This window comes from Amblyomma americanum, chromosome 3, assembly GCF_052857255.1.
Source record: "Amblyomma americanum isolate KBUSLIRL-KWMA chromosome 3, ASM5285725v1, whole genome shotgun sequence".
NCBI classification, from domain to species: domain Eukaryota; kingdom Metazoa; phylum Arthropoda; class Arachnida; order Ixodida; family Ixodidae; genus Amblyomma; species Amblyomma americanum.
Genome location: NC_135499.1, coordinates 173,336,057 through 173,353,471, shown reverse-complemented (window position 1 = coordinate 173,353,471; position 17,415 = coordinate 173,336,057). Strand labels below are relative to the sequence as shown.

Genomic DNA, 17,415 nt, shown 5'->3' with positions numbered 1-17,415 from the left:
TACTCAATAAACGGATAAATATTTCTTGGGCCCACTCTCCGCTCGTTGTACTGCCGCTCCAGTTCAGCGCTGCTCTCTCCGCGCCTCTTAAACCGGGACACAAAGGTCGACGTTGCGGTGGCAGCGAGATGAGGTGACGGCTCCGCAGTCAGTCCGCGGTCACGGCCGCAACCCAAGAAAGGGGGCGCAGCTACTGAAGAGTCCCATCATCCCTCTCCCCCACCGTCGCTGGGAGACAAAAAAGAATCAAGGCGAAATGAAACAACCCGACGAGAGCGCGCAGTCCGAAGGAGCACCGCTGCGTTTCGCCGTCAGTCCCGTCGCCGTGACAGCGTGCGTACGCCGCCGAGGCCTCGCTCACGCGGCCCTCTTTGACGCGGTGGCGCGGATGACGACGAGCTCCCGATGACCGTGGGAGCCGCCGCCGAGCAAAGGCGCACGCGCCTACTACGTGCGAGCCGAGTATCTCTTATCTCATCTCCCGGTGCGGCCGCGGGAGGCGGCTGCGGGGGGAAATATTACGGCCAGGTTTTCCTCTACTCCCTATTTTTTTTCCCCGGCACAGCGGGTTTGACAGGGGAAGCGCGCGTCGGACAGTATCCGCCGGAGACTCGCGTGGAAGCGGGTCTTCGCAGCATCACAAGGGAAGGGCATGCGGGCGAATTGCTGGCTGGCTAGCTAATGGAGCGTGTGACCTGAGCGACTCGGTGGTTTTATGGCCCTTTATCTCCGCCGCGATCTCGAGCTCCCGAAACAAGCTTGAGAAAGGAGCGAGCGAACACCGCGACGAATGAGTTGGCAATGAAAGCAATGGTCTTGTGCAACGTCACGAAGCCTACCAGCAGGAAAACATTTTGCGGTCGTTGTCGGGAACCGATCTGAGAGAGAAACGCGCGTATCTTTTCAGCCGCGTTCGGCAGGTATTGGGTTACTGCAGCGGGATTTATCCTGTCGCACAGATAGAAAGAACGCCGGGGACTTGAACAAAATTGGTCGTGTAACCACAATCGATGTTCCCAGGGGGCTTTAGTTTGGACTTCCTTGTCCGTATGCTTTTCTTTTTTTAACAACGTAGCAATTGTGAGGGATCCACTGCCGGATTATCGTCCGTCGTCCTCCTCGTTCGTAATCGCTTCTAAGTATTTTCTGCTATGCCCACAACATTGTGCGTAACCGTATCGGCAGCGTGACAGGGCTAACGATCTCGTTTTACGCGTCTCTACCGCAAAGCATGGCGTCTTGAAGTGTCCACGGGAAATTTTACAATATATACAATACAATATATAGTTAGGCATGTCGTTACATGCGAGGTAATAAGTGCTAAATGAGGTGAAACCATTTTTACACTAACTAATGTGAACTGAACTTACGCGTAGTAATTCCGCCTAGTTTTTCGTCATCCTTGTCGATATTTCTTCAGAACACTGGCAGCGCGTAGCATCCCCTTTTAGACTAAACAAACAGAACACAGAAAACAGGACAAATGCAAGACGCAACCGACGTGTTAAGCGCTTTTAGTTACTTCGGCATTTATGTCGCATTTTCTACGCGATGTTTCATGAATTAATAATATGGTGCATTAACAACCAGTACAATTAGGCATACGTAGATTTCAGCTGGACGGAAGGGGAAAGTCCGTGGCAAGCAGTAAGAAGGCACCTACTGTCCCGGAGCCGCACAGCCCTGACGTCAGTGACGAGCCGCGCAGTAACCGGTGGTAAGCAGATACAGCTCTCCTGTTCAGATTCCTCAGGCTGTTAATAGGACCATCGAGCAGCAAGACTGATCGGAGGACAAGCCCCCTTCACGGTAGATACTCCTTTTTCCCACCTTACGTCTTTTACTCCACACAACCGCTTGTCGGACGTACTCTCAGTGGTGGTTTAAGTAAATACCGGTGTCTCCAGCGTTACACATGCTACTTCCATCACCTCCGAGCAAAGAGAGGAGTCCACCAGAAATAGTGGCTCATGGAACGTGAAAAGGTGTAATATATGGACATCCAGATTCAGGGCTCCGCTTGGTATGGCATGTTTATTCGATATATAGATTCTTATCCACTCACTCACACTTACTGAAACAGAGACAGAGAAAACAGCGTTGTTGCTGTTGTTGTCCTCAGCAGCTAAATGGCGCGTACCCAGGCAATGCGGGGAATTGGCCGCGACACAGGCGGCGGCTGACCGATGCTCAAAAATATTTTCTTTTTAAATTGCGATATTGAAATATCAAAACAAAGAGGAAATCGGTTGATGACAGATAGGTGCAGTGCTCTGCCAGAGACCCACTTCATCGTTTTCTAATTTTCAGACATAGGCAGCTATCATTGTGGCAACCAAAATAGCGCATGACAGGTTGGAAAGGCACAGAAGGCTGTGAAACAGGGTTTTCGCTGCGTCCCTGTTAGTCCTTCCGTCCAATTAAGTCTTCTTTCCTGCGATGCCCAGTTGCTATGAACACTTTATACGTACTCAACCCCATCACCCTAACGAAGACTACGCCCTCCTCCTCTTATATCCGACATACTCACCTCGTCCACAAGTTTCACCTTGTGGAAATGAAGGAACTTTTATCAAACTATAGCCAAATAATCAACCCTTTGAAACTTTGAGGCGGGCCAACATTGCGCGGCATTGAAATTGCATCTGTAACTATAGGGTCTCAGTGCTCTTTTCTCAGCCCTTGTGACTTGTCATAACGCCCTCCACATTACTAAGTTATGCTATCTCATATTTGTTCGTTTCGCAGCCCTGTTTCTATTCGAGTCATGTATAGAGAGACAAGAATGATATAAACAAAGGAGAAACTGAGTTAGTCCCTTAGGTGTGGCCCAGCCCGAGCAAAGGGCCCAAATATTTTAAAACACGCGCCGCAGAACCATGTGACAAGCACTACTCATGTAATACGTCTAACGTCGCAGAAATCCCAGCGTTTGGGCTGAGAGTGGGTCCTTGACATGTTTTCGCGCATGTGACACACCAAAGCAAGAATTCGGGCAAGCGCCCTTACCAACAGCGTCTATTTACCTGTCTCTGCGTAAAAACTCTGTGTTATTACCATTTCGTGCAAAGCCGTGCAGTGTCTTCGGCTTCAGTATCGATTTAGGTCGCATTCGGGACATGCATTTAGCCGGTCTATGCAACCGGTAATTTTCTTTTCTCGCTCATTCTCTTTTTTTTTTTTTTTGCTCCGTGTGTTCGCCCGTACCACCCACCTGGAAAGCCACGCCGGGCGTGACGGCAACGAGGGCGGCCATTCCCTAGCGGAACCGCGAGGTGATGGACCGAAGCGCCCCGCCGTTCGATTGATACAGCGCTGAACCCTCACTCAACTTCTTTCTTACCCCAAGGTTCCGTTTTTTTTTGTTTTTTCGATTATAGCATCTCTATTGTTATTGCTTTTCGTTTCTCTCTACCTTGTTTCCGTCATCTGTTGATTCTTTTTTTTATTCTAGTTTTTGTTACTCTAGTCGCTTGTTTTCCCACGTGGCTGAGCAAGGCCTTAATGCCTTACCAGAGAGCGTACACAGTGTTGCGCAGAGGAGTGCCGCGGGCGCCTAATTTTCGACGCCACCGCGACCTCTGACTGAGCAAAACAGGCAGCTCAAAAGAGAGGGGAGCTAAGGCCAGACGAAGGGCGCCTTGGAGCCAAAGAACAGCAACAACAACCAGCAGCAGCTAGCGAGCGCTCCGCTGTGTTCTCGCCGAACCGCGAACCGTGTAATTGCGGTGGCCGCGAGTGCGCGCATGGGGACCAGTGCTGGTAGCAGGAGGGGCAGTCGTTTTGCACTCACTTTTACATATTTCCTCCTGGAGGCGTCCTTGCGGCTAGCACGGCGCCTGCAGGAACTACAGAAACTCGGAGTCTCCTGCGGCATGTTCGCATAGCTTCTAGGGAAAGTTCTTCGTTGGTTGGAATTAGCAAGCTGAGCACGTTAGTTGCAGGACGGGGCGGATATTTCCGTACACTGAACATATATGCTTATTAAGACTTTCTAGTATTACAGACAAGAAGCGAAGCTGTTTAGACTTCAAACAGTGCAATTCCACGCGGCCTCTTACGTGACTGCTTGTTCACCTTAATCGAGCAATTAGAAATTGCCAATAAATTGCCAGTATGTAGTGCCAGTCTTTGGTCAAACTTTCGCTCCTTACTTAATAGAATTCCAGCACCGTTGGTTGTCTGTAGTCGCAACAGTATTCAAATGCACGCAACGTCGGCAGCCAAGAGTGCGGGGAGGCTCTCAAAGTGAGAACAACAAAGTAACCCACAGAATAAGAAAAAGAAATGAAAAGCGAGTGAATGCATGATGAAAGTACAAGTTAAGGTTCGGTCGAATATTGGCCACGCGATGACGCGCGATCCATCTTCTCTGTCCGCGCTCCAAGTGTGCATTCATTCTCCCGCTCTGCGCCATGTGTTGCGTGTGCGGTCCAAACACGCGGTATACGAATTCGGCCCTGCAGCGGCCCTCGTCTGGCGCACTGAGGAGGACACCCGCATCCCTCCCCACCCATGAAGCTGCTGCCATTCGCCCCTGGCACAAAGCCTTGCCACCCCGTTTAAATGGCTCGACGCATATGCCACATGTAGCACTCGCCATGGCCCGCTGGACACGGAGGTCTATTCGTTTGCTTTGCACGACGTTCATCGGGTGCCGGCAACACCTCTGCGCCGTGACTTCCTGTCCTTTTACGCCTTGTTTTGCTTTTTTTTTTCGGTAGGACTGTATTCGAAGCGGGCGTCCCGGGTGGCATATGCGCATCGCGATTCGACTAAACGACGTTAAATGGGCCCCACACGATCGGGCTTTTTCACTGCTCTAGCTCCCTGCACGTATACTCTACGTACGTGAACCGTGTCGTAATTTGTTCCGCAGTGCTGAGTCGATCGAGCAGACCCATCATCACGCGGGTGCACCGAACAACCCGTCGCCTCGTAATTTCCGTGTGCCAGTTGTGACTCGGGTCGGCTCACGGGTTGTGCCATGAACGAAGCCGAGGGCGTGGGCAGGAGCACCAGCAGTAGTCATCGCCATAGGGGGTGTGTTAGTTTGATCCGCTCCTACGGCGTGAACAGCGATGCATGCCGAATTCTTTCTAAGCGCCGGTGATAGACAGCTTCCCAAAGCCAGCAATGAATTAGAGCGAAGGCCTGAGGAGGTAAGAGAGCGGAAGACCTTACTGGTCGTCAAGTGGACAGCAGGAAGCGGTAGGTCTGTGCAGTGCGTCATTCATGGCGGACAATGGAAATGGTTAATGCATTGGACAGCAGCCGTGAGTTCGAGTATAGCTTAGCCTTGGCCCGTCTGGAGTCTTCGCCTGAACAATTTTTGCATATTCGCCAGGACAAGCCTTATATTTCATCGCTCCACTGCTCAGACATGTCTAGTCTATAGCAACTGGTGATAATGTGGACGGATAGAATGTCTGAACGCCGACTATCCCAAACCTAACTCTGCTATTTAGACAAACCTACCGCATGAGCGATGCTATAAATGAAAAAATAGCCTGTCTCGTTGTCGAGAGTAGGTATCAACATGGAATGCATGGCAGGAGAAGTGTAACCCATTCTAGAACGGCTCATAGATGGGGGTGGCCGCACACTTCATGGTACACGCCATGGCCTCTGATTATGATCATGATGATCCATAACAGAGAAGAGACAGAGAAGAGATGACGCAACACAGAGCGCTGACTCACAACTAAAACGTTTATTGGCCGCCAGCCAGTATAAATACTGCTTGCTGGCCGGGAAAGATACAAGCACGTTTGACTTGCGTGACATTCAAAATCACCAATACATCAGGCACGTGTCAACAGGTAAGAGTCATACGTGGGAAATATCACCGCTACAGCAGGCACAAGTTTGCATTCACAAGTTAGCATTCACAATCAAGGTAAGTGTTTTCCTTATCTGACAGTTCTACAGAGGGAGTACTGATACATTGGTCTGAGGTTCTAGCTATCAGGTGGGCTGCTATTATTTCCCTAGCTAGCGAGGGAATTTCGGTATTCACAGAGTGCCTTAATCCACTGATTTTAACACACGAAGTACCAGTGAATGATTTTATTAGGCTTTTAGATCTTTCGCTTTATTTCACTTCATGTCATGTTTGCTGGGCTTTTGAGCCCCGTGGTGCAAAGCCAATCTTGCCTTTTTCATCAGCTCATTCAAAGCTGGTGAAGAGGGCCATCGCTTATTCTGTGCTTTACAACGCTGTTAAAAAAATCTTGTGTGCACAGGTTGGAGAACAGCTCCTGCAACCAACTTTTTCCTCCTGACAAAGGCTGGGTACCATGCAGACGTGTTAGGTTCCGTTGCTGAAAAACTGAAGAAAAAGCTCGGATTTGGTAGGATAGGTGAAGCGAGACAAGAGGAAAAGAAAAGGACTGCCGTGGTACCATATCTGCACCAAGTCTCGCACAACTTGAAAAGAATTGGGAAACATGCTGTCGTTGAAGTGGTCTTCTCGGCGCCTAAGCGACTGTCTAGCCTCGTCAGAAAAGTAAATGCAGTGGAAAGAGAACCACGCAGCTGCTTGACAAGGCACGCGAAATAATTCGTGCCTTGCCAGGAAGGCGTAGTTTATTCTCTGCCTCTGTCATGTGGCAAGTGTTACATCGGCCAAACTGACCGATGTGTTAACGAAAGATTAAAGGAGCACGAATATAATGTCTCTCGTGTCGCCATCACAAGCCACGTAGCAAAACATTGCAGACGCTGCAAAGATGACGAAGACGAGGAAGACGATGACGACTCAAAAGCCAGTATTCCACTCTGCAATAAATGCTCTGTGATAGCAAAGAACCGCGACTCGCTAGCTAGGGAAATAATAGAAGCCCACCTGATAGCTAGGACCTCAGACCAATGTATCAGTACTCCCTCTGTAGCACTGTCAGATAAGGAAAACAGTTACCTTGATTGTGAATGCTAACTTGTGAATGCAAACTTGTGCCTGCTGTAGCGGTGATATTTCTCACGTATGACTCTTACCTGTTGACACGTGCCTGATGTATTGGTGATTTTGAATGTCACGCAAGTCAAACGTGCTTGTATCCTTCCCGGCCAGCATTGCAGTATTTAGGTATACTGGCTGGCGGCCAATAAACATTTTAGTTGTGAGTCAGCGCTTTGTGTTGTGTCCTCTGTTCTCTGTCCCGTCTGTCGCGCTGTTATGGATCATAGTGAGTACCAACTCGCCCAACAAATGGTACTGTCGAGCCTCTGATTGCTGAACGTGCCCCTGTTTTCACCCACTTACGTTCTCCAATCTAGGCAGTGTACAGGTCTCCCTTACTTCTTTCGCAGTTTAAGCAACCTCGGCCATCAGACGCTTTCCTAAACGTGCAGTGTTCTCAGCCTCCTTGGGTGCTTTTTGTGCCTTACGTGCCGCCGCGTTCAGAGTCTGATTTTCGTCATGGGCAGCGCGTTCAACGTCTCTCGCTGCTTTCGCTGTTGTTGTTGTTGTTAGCCTATCAAAAGATGGCACATACCCACACTGGGGGATCGGCCAAAAATCGGGTGGCTATTCACCTGAACGCAGTTAAAAAAAAAGGAAAAGCACGTGGGAGCGCAACACCGGTGAATTTTTTGTCATGAACAAAAAAAGGATGAGTGTTTTGATTTTAAAATTTTAAGAAAAGTAATAAAGAGAGGGATTAATTATTAATGATTTTACGTGCCACAGCATTCGGCCGCACTTCTTCGGGTTTATCGACGCTTAGGCCGCCACCTCACCTTCCTGCGCGAATGCATAAAGCTGTCATGGCGACATTGTCAACGGTGATGATGATGGAAACATTTTAATTGCAACCAAAGATAGTGGTCGGTACCTCTATTCCGGGAGCTCATTGATTCTTTCAGAAGCTCTAGCCCTTCCGGACAGCTCCTGCTGAACTTCCGGGTCTGAGCTGTGCAGCATTTCCTCCCACCACTCAGTCGTCGGTTCTTTTATTCTTTTCATTTCTGCATTGTTTTGGCAGACCTAGATATATACCACATGGCATGGGCGACATTGCCAAGCCTTTCCATCTTAATACTCAACCAGCTCAATTGCACATCCAAGTCGGCAGCACTGCTGGCTCCAAGCGCTTGGAAGCGCAGAATGAACGAATGAAAGATGAGGAAGACGACGATTTACAAGCACGAGAGCCTACCTGTGTCACGAAGGCAACAAAAACAACAACCAGTTGGAACACATCGCAGGAGAGGTTTCGGCTCTGGCCAAGTGTTATGTAGACCGTCATCTGATTAACAAGTGTGCAGCGGCGAACGTGTGAGTGCCAGAAATAAAAGAAGCGTAAGGACGTTTTTGTCGCGTGTTTTTTTTTTTTTCATGCAGTGAAGAATCTTCTTGAGAACATGGGCATGAATGGCCCGAAAGACCATTCAGGTCGCTACCAAGTTTGTTCGCCTTCTGACAGAGCCTCCCCTGCACCCGCAAGGAAAATTTCCGCCTTCCCGAACGGTTTCTTGATATCTGACGAGCACTTCTCCACACCACTTGAAAGGGAACCATACGAAGTTAAGCGTTATAAACATACTATGTCTGAAACGCTATGTAAAATGTACCCCTCCTCAGAACTTCCAGTACTGCGGGTGAGACACGGTGAGATAATGGTCGAGCTGCCACCACGGCACAGGCTCAACATTATGTCATGCGAGGGCCTCACTGTATATACTGTATTACAGTTTGTTTGCACTACATTGGAAGGAGGTATCAGGAGATCATTGGCAGAAGGCCTTTGTTCTACAGTAAGATCAACTCAGCTGATTATGATTGGGGAGGGGGGGGGGGGGGGGGGGGGGTTGAAGGGAAGGCGTGCTCACACCGCTAAATCAAGATGCCAGATTCTCAAAGCTAGCTGCATGTGACGACAGTTCGTCACGGGTTCGCGCCTGTCACTTCGGCGATCGAGATAGCGGCAGCAACAGAAATGCTGGCCTAGCACACGCCCGAACAGGTTTGAAAATTTTGTCCCCCACGCAGAGTGGCATGGCTCGGAAGTAGGAGGAGGAGAAATGACGAGATATTGACGTAATGATTCTCGTAATGACGAGATATTGGAAGGGTTCTATGAAGACGTATAATCGGCAAAGAGTAGAACAAAAACGTAGTAAACTGTCCTCATGAGCGACTTCAATGCTAAGGAAGGCAAGAACAGGTTGGTGACGATGCAGTAGAAAACTAAGGCACAGGTTCTAGAAATTTTGAAAATTGGAAAATTGTAAGATACTGTTATGAAAATATTGAAGGTAATAGCTCTTTCTGCTGATATGTAGCAAAATCTTTCTTTTAAAGTGTTTCCATCGATTGCATCGAACAATTAAAGCTGCCATATAAAACCAATAGGGAACGCTTTTGACGATAGCAAAAACGTTAATAGAAAAAACAAGAAATATCTGCTGATATACTGATTGTTATAGTGAAATCTTACATTATATGAAAAAATTGCTTTCAGAAACGGTTCCCGCTCAAAAACGCTTTTGTCCAGAATTGTTGGGTATGTATTGGTAGAGTTAGTTCACAGAAAAAAAAAAAACGGAAGTAGATTTGAAAGCGCCTGAACGGTGAGGCTGGAAATTAAATAAACTTCAAATTGCGCGAGCACTCTGACATCGTGCAGGATTTTGAGGTGCTCGGCATGGTGAGATGTTGTGACCACAAGATGGTCAGGTCTCGACCTATAGGGCCTATAGACTTGAAGAGGGAACGGAGGTAACTAGTTAGTATGAAGCACATCAATAAGTTAGCAGTAAGAGAGAAGTATAGGAATTCGGGATATCCCTTTAACGGAGGACGAGGACCTTAGTGCTCAAGAGTTTAAATCTTACAAATATCATTAGAAAATGCGCAGAAGGATAGCTAGGCAGAATAGCGGCAAACTGGCGCAGGAGAAGAGTGACCTAATTAAGAAACGCCAAACTAGAAAGTCCTCTAACCTCATAGATAGGATAAAGCTGGCAGAACTGTAAAATGTGATGTAAAAGTAACTGTAAAAGTAACTTCTCAACTCTTTTGGAGTAAATACTGTAGTGTCTTTATATTTGTTAAGAAAGAATGGAAGATTACGAGCCAAGGATTATAGTTTGTAATTGGTTCTAAACTGCGGTAGAGACCAAGTGCCAGTACACCGAGTGCTGGCAATAGTAGTACGATTCTCAAGAGCTGCAAGCTGCGCTAAGAAATTGCTCATACCTGTGAAATAAAAGTACTGTTTACCGTACTATTTACGTATACAGAGAAATGGATTGGGGAGAGTTTGGTATAAAAGATAATGGGTAATACGTAAGCAATCTTCGATTTTCTGATGACATCGCCTTGCTTAGTAACTAAGTTGACGAATTCAAATCGTGATTAATGTCTTAGACAGGCAAAGCAGAATGGTAGGTCTAATAATTAATATGCAGAAAACAAAAGTAATGTTCGATAGTATCGGAGGGGAACAAAAGTTTACAATAAGCAGCAAAGCAATATAAGTGAAAGGAAATTACTTCTACTTAGGGCAGCTAGTGATCGCAGATCCGGACCACGAGAGTGAAATAATCCGAAGAATAAGAATAGGATGGAGTGCATTCTGAAGGCATACTCAGGGATGATTAACAGTTTACCATTATCCCTAAAGAGAAAAGTAAATAACAGCTCTTGTCTCACCGGTGTTAACCTATGGGCCAGAAACTTGGAGACTAACGAGAAGGGTGGAAACTTAAATTGAGGACAGCGCAATGAGTGGTGGAAAAGAAAATAGTTATAATGTTAAGGTGTGTACATTGAAGAGAACAGAAAGGCCAGGAACAAACGCCAGTTAATGATACCCTAGTCGAAATCAAGAAGAGAAATGGACATGGCAGGCAGGCAAAGCGAAGGCAAGGTAACCCAATGGTTTTAAAAAGTATTTCGCCTCCTTTCCTGTACGCTGTGGCAGGGACTTGGATATCGTTACCGTGGCTCTCTCTACTCTGGCATGCGTTCACCTCGCTTCAGGCTTCGTTCGACTCGAGAAGCGAGATGATTTGCGGATCCAACGGCGACGCACCTCTCGACATCGCCATCGAGTGCGCGCAAGGAAAAGAGGAAGCACCGCAGCGCATTTGGAGGTCGCTCCGTGCCCCGACTGGTCAAGGGGAAAGGTCGAGAAGCCCAGCTGCCGCTCGGAGAGCGGAAGTCGTGAAGCCAGGATGTGGACGGCGCGGCTTGAAGGGGGGCCTCGCCGCGTCAACCACGCGGCCGTGGCCATTAACGGGAAGGTCTACTCATTTGGCGGCTACTGCACGGGCGAGCGCTACAACGACCCCAAGCCCATCGACGTGCATGTCCTCAACACAGTGTCCCTCCGGTGGGCGCTGGTGCAAACGCAGTCGCGTCCCGTCGACGTGCCCTTCCACAGGTACGGTCACACGGTCGTTGCGTACGGCGACTGCGCCTACCTCTGGGGCGGCCGCAGTGATCGAGAAGGCTGCAATGTCGTCTACCGCTTTGACACCGATGCCATGACGTGGAGCCGTCGGAGAGCCTATGGCCAAGTTCCTGGGCCCCGTGACGGCCACTCGGCTTGTGTCGTGGGCCAGCGGATGTACATCTTCGGTGGCTTCGAGGACTTGTCAGACCGCTTCTCGCAGGCCGTGTACTTCCTCGACCTCAAAAGCATGAAGTGGCAGTACGTGCGCACCAAGGGCCAGCCACCTCAGTGGCGCGACTTCCACACGGCCTCGGTCATTGGAAGCCGCATGTACGTGTGGGGCGGCCGGGGAGACGCCCAGGGCCCGTACCACTCGCAGAACGAGGTCTACTTCAATAACATAGCCTTCCTGGACACGGTCTCCGCCTACTGGGTGTATCCGCACGTCGACGGTGATCTCCCCGAGGCACGCCGCAGCCACTCAGCCTTTGTGCACGATGGCCAGCTGTACATCTTCGGAGGTTACAACGGGCTCCAGAAGACCCATTTCGGAGACTTGCACAAGTACGACCCCGAAACATCGCGGTGGAGCCTGGTGAAGACTCAACGGGAGTGCCCATGTGCTAGGAGGCGTCAGTGTTGTTGCATAGTCGGCGGCCGGCTGTTTCTCTTTGGAGGCACAAGCCCAGCGCCCAACAAGGTGGCCCTTCAACTAACGAATGCGTTCGACGCCGACGATTTGACGCTCTTGGAGCACTCCGATCTGCATGTCCTCGACTTGGCACCATCACTGAAGACCCTCTCCATGCTGGCCGTAATTGATGCGCGCATGGACATCAGCCACTTGCCACAGGACATCAAGTGGGAGATCAGTGCTATGACTGGAAACAGCATCCCATGACCGTTGCATTGGATGGGCTGAACGCGGGCCACCCAGGAAAACGAAAGTTTTTCATCCATGTAGCCAATTCCAATTGGGATGTTCCTTGTAGCACACGAAGCTGGGATTGCGACACCCGTCATACCGTCTCCTCAAGGTCGTCTTCATCAAACAGTAGGACTTGCCTCTAGACAGAACAGTGGTTTGCACGTTCCAGAGTGGATGCGCATCAAAGGACAAGTCTTCGGTCAAAGCCCGTAATTAGAGGGATTTCAAGTGGGCCGAAATAAAAAAAACACGCAGACACAGCGACATCTTGTCGTCATTATTCCGATTTCGGTTTCCTAAATATCTCGGTGTACAAATTAACGAGAGAGAAATGTCTCTTGATTTATGAGGGAATGTGCGTAAAAACGTGACTGTAATTACGCAGAGAACACTTTGTAAGTTCAGCATGAATAAAGTTGCACGAAGCATGCGAGAAATAATGGCTCCCGGATTTAGTCTCGTGAGCGTACGTTTCTGTAACGCCTCTTCAGAAGTGAAGTCTGAACTAAGGTAAGACAACGAGTGAGATGAAAATTGACATTATAGGTGCGCATGGAAAACACGAAGAAAGCCCACGAACTCTAAATATGCAACATGAAAAACTTTACCGGTCGCGGCACTACAGTTCCCATCCGGTACAGAGGTAAATACCGAGAGACTCCAGCACTGCCCAAGGGGTGCCGCGACAACGGTGCTAGAAAGCGCCCTCTGTGCTTCTGCTGGATATACTACAAAGCCCCGGCATCTGCTCCCGAATGCATGCGACCAGAACTCACCCACAGCTTTTGGTTGTTCGACAGCAGGGACCGCAATGAAGTCAAGTTTTCAGAGTTTTCAGCGTCTACAAGCCGTGAAAAGACGAGAAATCATGCAAGGCTAAGTGTGTAAACAACACTCGGAAAATTCAGCGGTCAGCACTCTAGACCTGTGAGTCGCAGGTTAGGCGAGTGGAACTCCACAAAAGCTTCACGCGGGAGTATAGGCTCAGACACGTGAACAGGCCGAAATGCTTCCAATAGACACAAATGCAACAGTGATAGGTGGCAACAAAGCTCAAGCGCAGTCAGGCGCTAGTGCACGACTCTTTCCGACGCCCATGCCTTCGATTGAACGGCCCTGAAGGTTTGCGTCGGACGCACGTGCTCGTCTTTGCTGGCTGCATGCCGCTAAACAGGAGCCAGCGCTTTCGCTCTCAGGAAATGAAAAATTCACTCGTTCTTTCAGCAGCTGAAATCTGGAATTTAAATATCATCTGAGCATGTTACAATTCCCGAACTGCGCCGCAGCGCGAGCTCGGGTGCTCATCGTTCGAATGCAGTTTTGAGAGAACACGTGCGGATCTCGGATCTGACCTCCGTGGCGTGTGACAGTAAAACTAATGATTGGCCGCGAAAGGTTCCTCGGGAAGAGCAAACTACATGCGCTTTCGAGAAGCTTGCAGGCAAAGCAACCCCTCCAGTGCACGTAGCTCGTCGAAACTGCCAAACTTTGTTGGGCCACAGCGCCGAGGGTAACCGCGTTTTCGAAATTCTAAATACTGATATGGATATTAATTACGGTGGGTTACACGCCTTTCAATAATTAAGGCGCCCTAACTGTAATAGTTACAAAGTTAAGTATTCAGTGTTAGTTAACCATCTTGTTAGTTAGCACGTCTAAGCTGTATTCTGATGGGCTACACCGCTGACAATGCTGCGCCGAAAAAGGCGCACTTTTGACTAAAAATTGTGTAAGGTCTTCGATGAAAAACCTTGTATACACCGGTTGTTGTTGTTGTTGTTTTTTTAACTGTTTACAGATAGTTATTTTAAACCCTGCGGTGGATACATCGGTGCAGTCTGTGCAGGTGAATTGTACAGCAAGGCGTACATTATGTACGTGATAGAGCTCAGTGATGAAACGATTAATTAACTAACATATTAACTAATCAACTTTTTACTTTTGATTTTAGGGGTCAATATTATATTAAGAAATTGAAGGCTGTCAACATAGAAGCCGAGTATAGTTTCGTAATATTTAACGTTATTTAACTGTTTCGAAATGTGCTTCGAAATATTTAACGTCAAAACTGCGCATTTTTTAGCTCGTAAAGTTGGCTTCCCGCGATGCACATCTTTAAAATGGTGTCGTTGGCCGTAGTATTGTTACGGAAATTGCGTGAACTGCTTCTACGACATAAAAAAGACAAGTGGATTTCGTACTTACTATATTCGAAATGCGAGCGACGCAATTTTAAAATGTGTATTGCGGAAAGCCAACTTTACGAGCTGAAAATGCGTGTTTTTGACGTTAAATATTTCGAAATGCATTGGAAATAAAGAAAATTGAAAAACTGGACACAGCTTTTATGTTCACGCCCTTCAATTTCTTAATATAATGTTGGCCCCTAAAATAAAAGCGAAAAAGTTGATCAGTTAATTAATAGTTTAATCACTGAGCTCTACCAGGTACAAAATGTCCGCCCTGCTGTACAATACACCTACAGACCGTACCGACGTATCTCTCGAAGGGTTGAAAATAACGATTTGTAAACTGCTTAAAAAAAAAACACCCGGCGTATTCTTTTGTAGTCCTTAGAATGTTTGGTCAAGATGCCTCAACTTTCAGCGTGCGTTATGTTTTTCTTGCTTCATTTCTTCTTTTTTTTCGATTTCAGAACTGGAGATAAAATGGTTATCCATAGGTACCGATGCCGAAGTGATGCGCACATTGCGTATTTAATGATGCATACATGCGTCAGCTGCTTGTCTTCATTTCAGCTCAATGCATGCGTTAAGAACAGTTAGAAAAGTAGCGGCGCACTTTCGAGCGGAGTATGAAATATTGCACACATCACCGATACGATGTCTTCATGCAGTACAGCAAAAAAGAACGCAGTGCGTCAAACCACAGCCGAGAAATTAGGAAGCAACCTAGCTTTCGGGGGCCTTATCTGGGACGCATAACTTTTTGGACACTGTTGTAGGAACATTTTTGGATGCGTTCAGGTAAAATGAGCACCTCCTCGGGAGATTTCAAATATCCCGCTGGGTTATTTTAGGGACATTTTGAGGAGGTTTTGTGTTTGTTGGGACGTGTGTAATCGAGGGCACCCCAAAACGACATTCTCGTTTACTTGAGACTATAAGATACTGAAATATGTCTATAGCAACTGCACAGTTACTACAGTCCTCCATAAAGTCCGCAATAAAATTCCAATAAGGAACGGCGTCAGGCAGGGAAACACGATCTCTCCAATGCTATTCACCGCCTGTTTACAGGAGGTATTCCGAGGCCTGAATTGGGAGCAGTTGGGGATAAGAGTTAATGGAGAATACCTGAATAATCTGCGATTCGCTGATTACATTGCCTTGTGAGTCACTCAGGGGATGAAATTAAAACCATGATCAATGAGTTAGAATGGCAGAGCAGAACGGTGAGTCTAAAAATTAACATGCAGAAAACCTAAGTAATGTTCAACAGTCCAGCAAGGGAACAGCAGTTCACAATTGGTAGGTAGCGAGGTGCTGGAAATGGTAAAGGAACATGTCTGTACTTAGGGCAAGTAGTGACCGCAGAACCGGATCATGAGAGGGAAATAACTAGAAGAATAATGATGAGGTGGAGCGCATATGGCAGGTTATCTCAGATCAAATTAATGGCAGTTTACCAGTATCCCTCGAGAGAAAAGTATACAACCCCTGTATCTTACCAGTACTCACCTATGGGGCAGAAACGTGGTGGCTACCGAAAAGGGTTAAGCTCAAGTTAAGGACAACGCAGCGAGCTATGGAGAGAAAAATCATAGGTGTAACTTTAAGAGACCGGAAGCGGGCATAGTGGCTGAGGGGACCAACGCGTGTTAATCACATCCTAGCAAAATCAAGAGGACGAAATGGGCTTGGGCAGGGCATATAATGCGAAGGCAAGATAACCGCTGGTCCTTAAGGGTAACGGAGTGGATTCCAATAGATGGGAAGCGTAGTGGAGGCGGCAGAAAGTTAGGTGGGCGGATGAGATTAAGAAGTTCGCGGGCATACGGTGAGCGCTGCTGGCAAAGGACAGGGTTAATTGGCAAGACAAGGGAGATGCCTTTGTCCTGAAGTGGGCGTAGTCCAGATGACGATGATGACGACGGCGACGATGATAATGATGGTGATGATGATGATGATGATGATGATGTTCGCGTGCGACGATTATTGCGTTGTGTGGAGTCGCCAGAAAAGGAATGTTCAGTAAACTATACTAATTCTGCTGTGCTGACATTCGCTCCCACACCGAGCGCCGAGAGAAAGTTGGGCTTGGGTTCACAAAGCATCCATGGAATTAACCGCCCAGTTAACCTAGACGCCTCCGAGTTGTTCCAGATGCCAACGGCTTGGACATGGAGCCAGCTGTTTCACCAGGGATCGACACTGCAAACGAGTTGGTGGCGCCCATGATTACAAGGTCTGCAAAGCGGACGTTTGTGCCATCTGCGGTGGTTACCATTCAGCGAGTTTTGAAGGCTGCATGTTACGTTTCGGCTACCCATATCCTCGAAAGTCTTTCATTACTGGTCTCAAAACCCAACCTAGTGAACAGTCGGCACCGGCAGGAGGCCAATTCTCTGCGTTGGTGTCGGACGTTCGAGCCACATGAGAAGAAGGTGCCCATATATGTCCCTGAGAGGCCGGATTCCAGCCGGCGCCATCGTTCGATCCCCGCATGCAAGTCGGTTGTCCGAGTTGCTGCAGCAGAAAGGCCTCTAAGGCCTCTAATTTCCTCTGACAACCGATTCACCTCTAATGCGCAGGTTTCTAATTTTCTTGCTAAAATACACCGACAAGTGGCCTGTCGAAACTTTTGTTAAAAGGATTTCACGCGCATCACCAACAAACGAGTGAACAAGTAGCAGATAAAACTGGAACCGAAAGTACACAATGAAAAACCCAAAATACAAGTTAGTGCGCAAACTAAGCAACATTTTCAATGCACAAAATTTGTGAAGGAACACTAAACCGTTGTAGTTGAAGGTTTATTTTTTACAACAAACGCTGAAATAAAATTGTTACCTAATGCAGAAAGCTCATCATCATCGCAGTTTCAAAGCAGCGTATGTCAAGT

At 47.9% G+C, this 17,415-nt stretch overlaps 1 pseudogene; it reads left to right on the top strand.

Annotated features, from left to right (window-relative positions):
• The first annotated feature begins 11,098 nt into the window (after positions 1-11,098).
• On the top strand, positions 11,099-12,609 carry LOC144123474 (kelch domain-containing protein 3 pseudogene; annotated as a pseudogene).
• Positions 12,610-17,415: the final 4,806 nt, after the last annotated feature.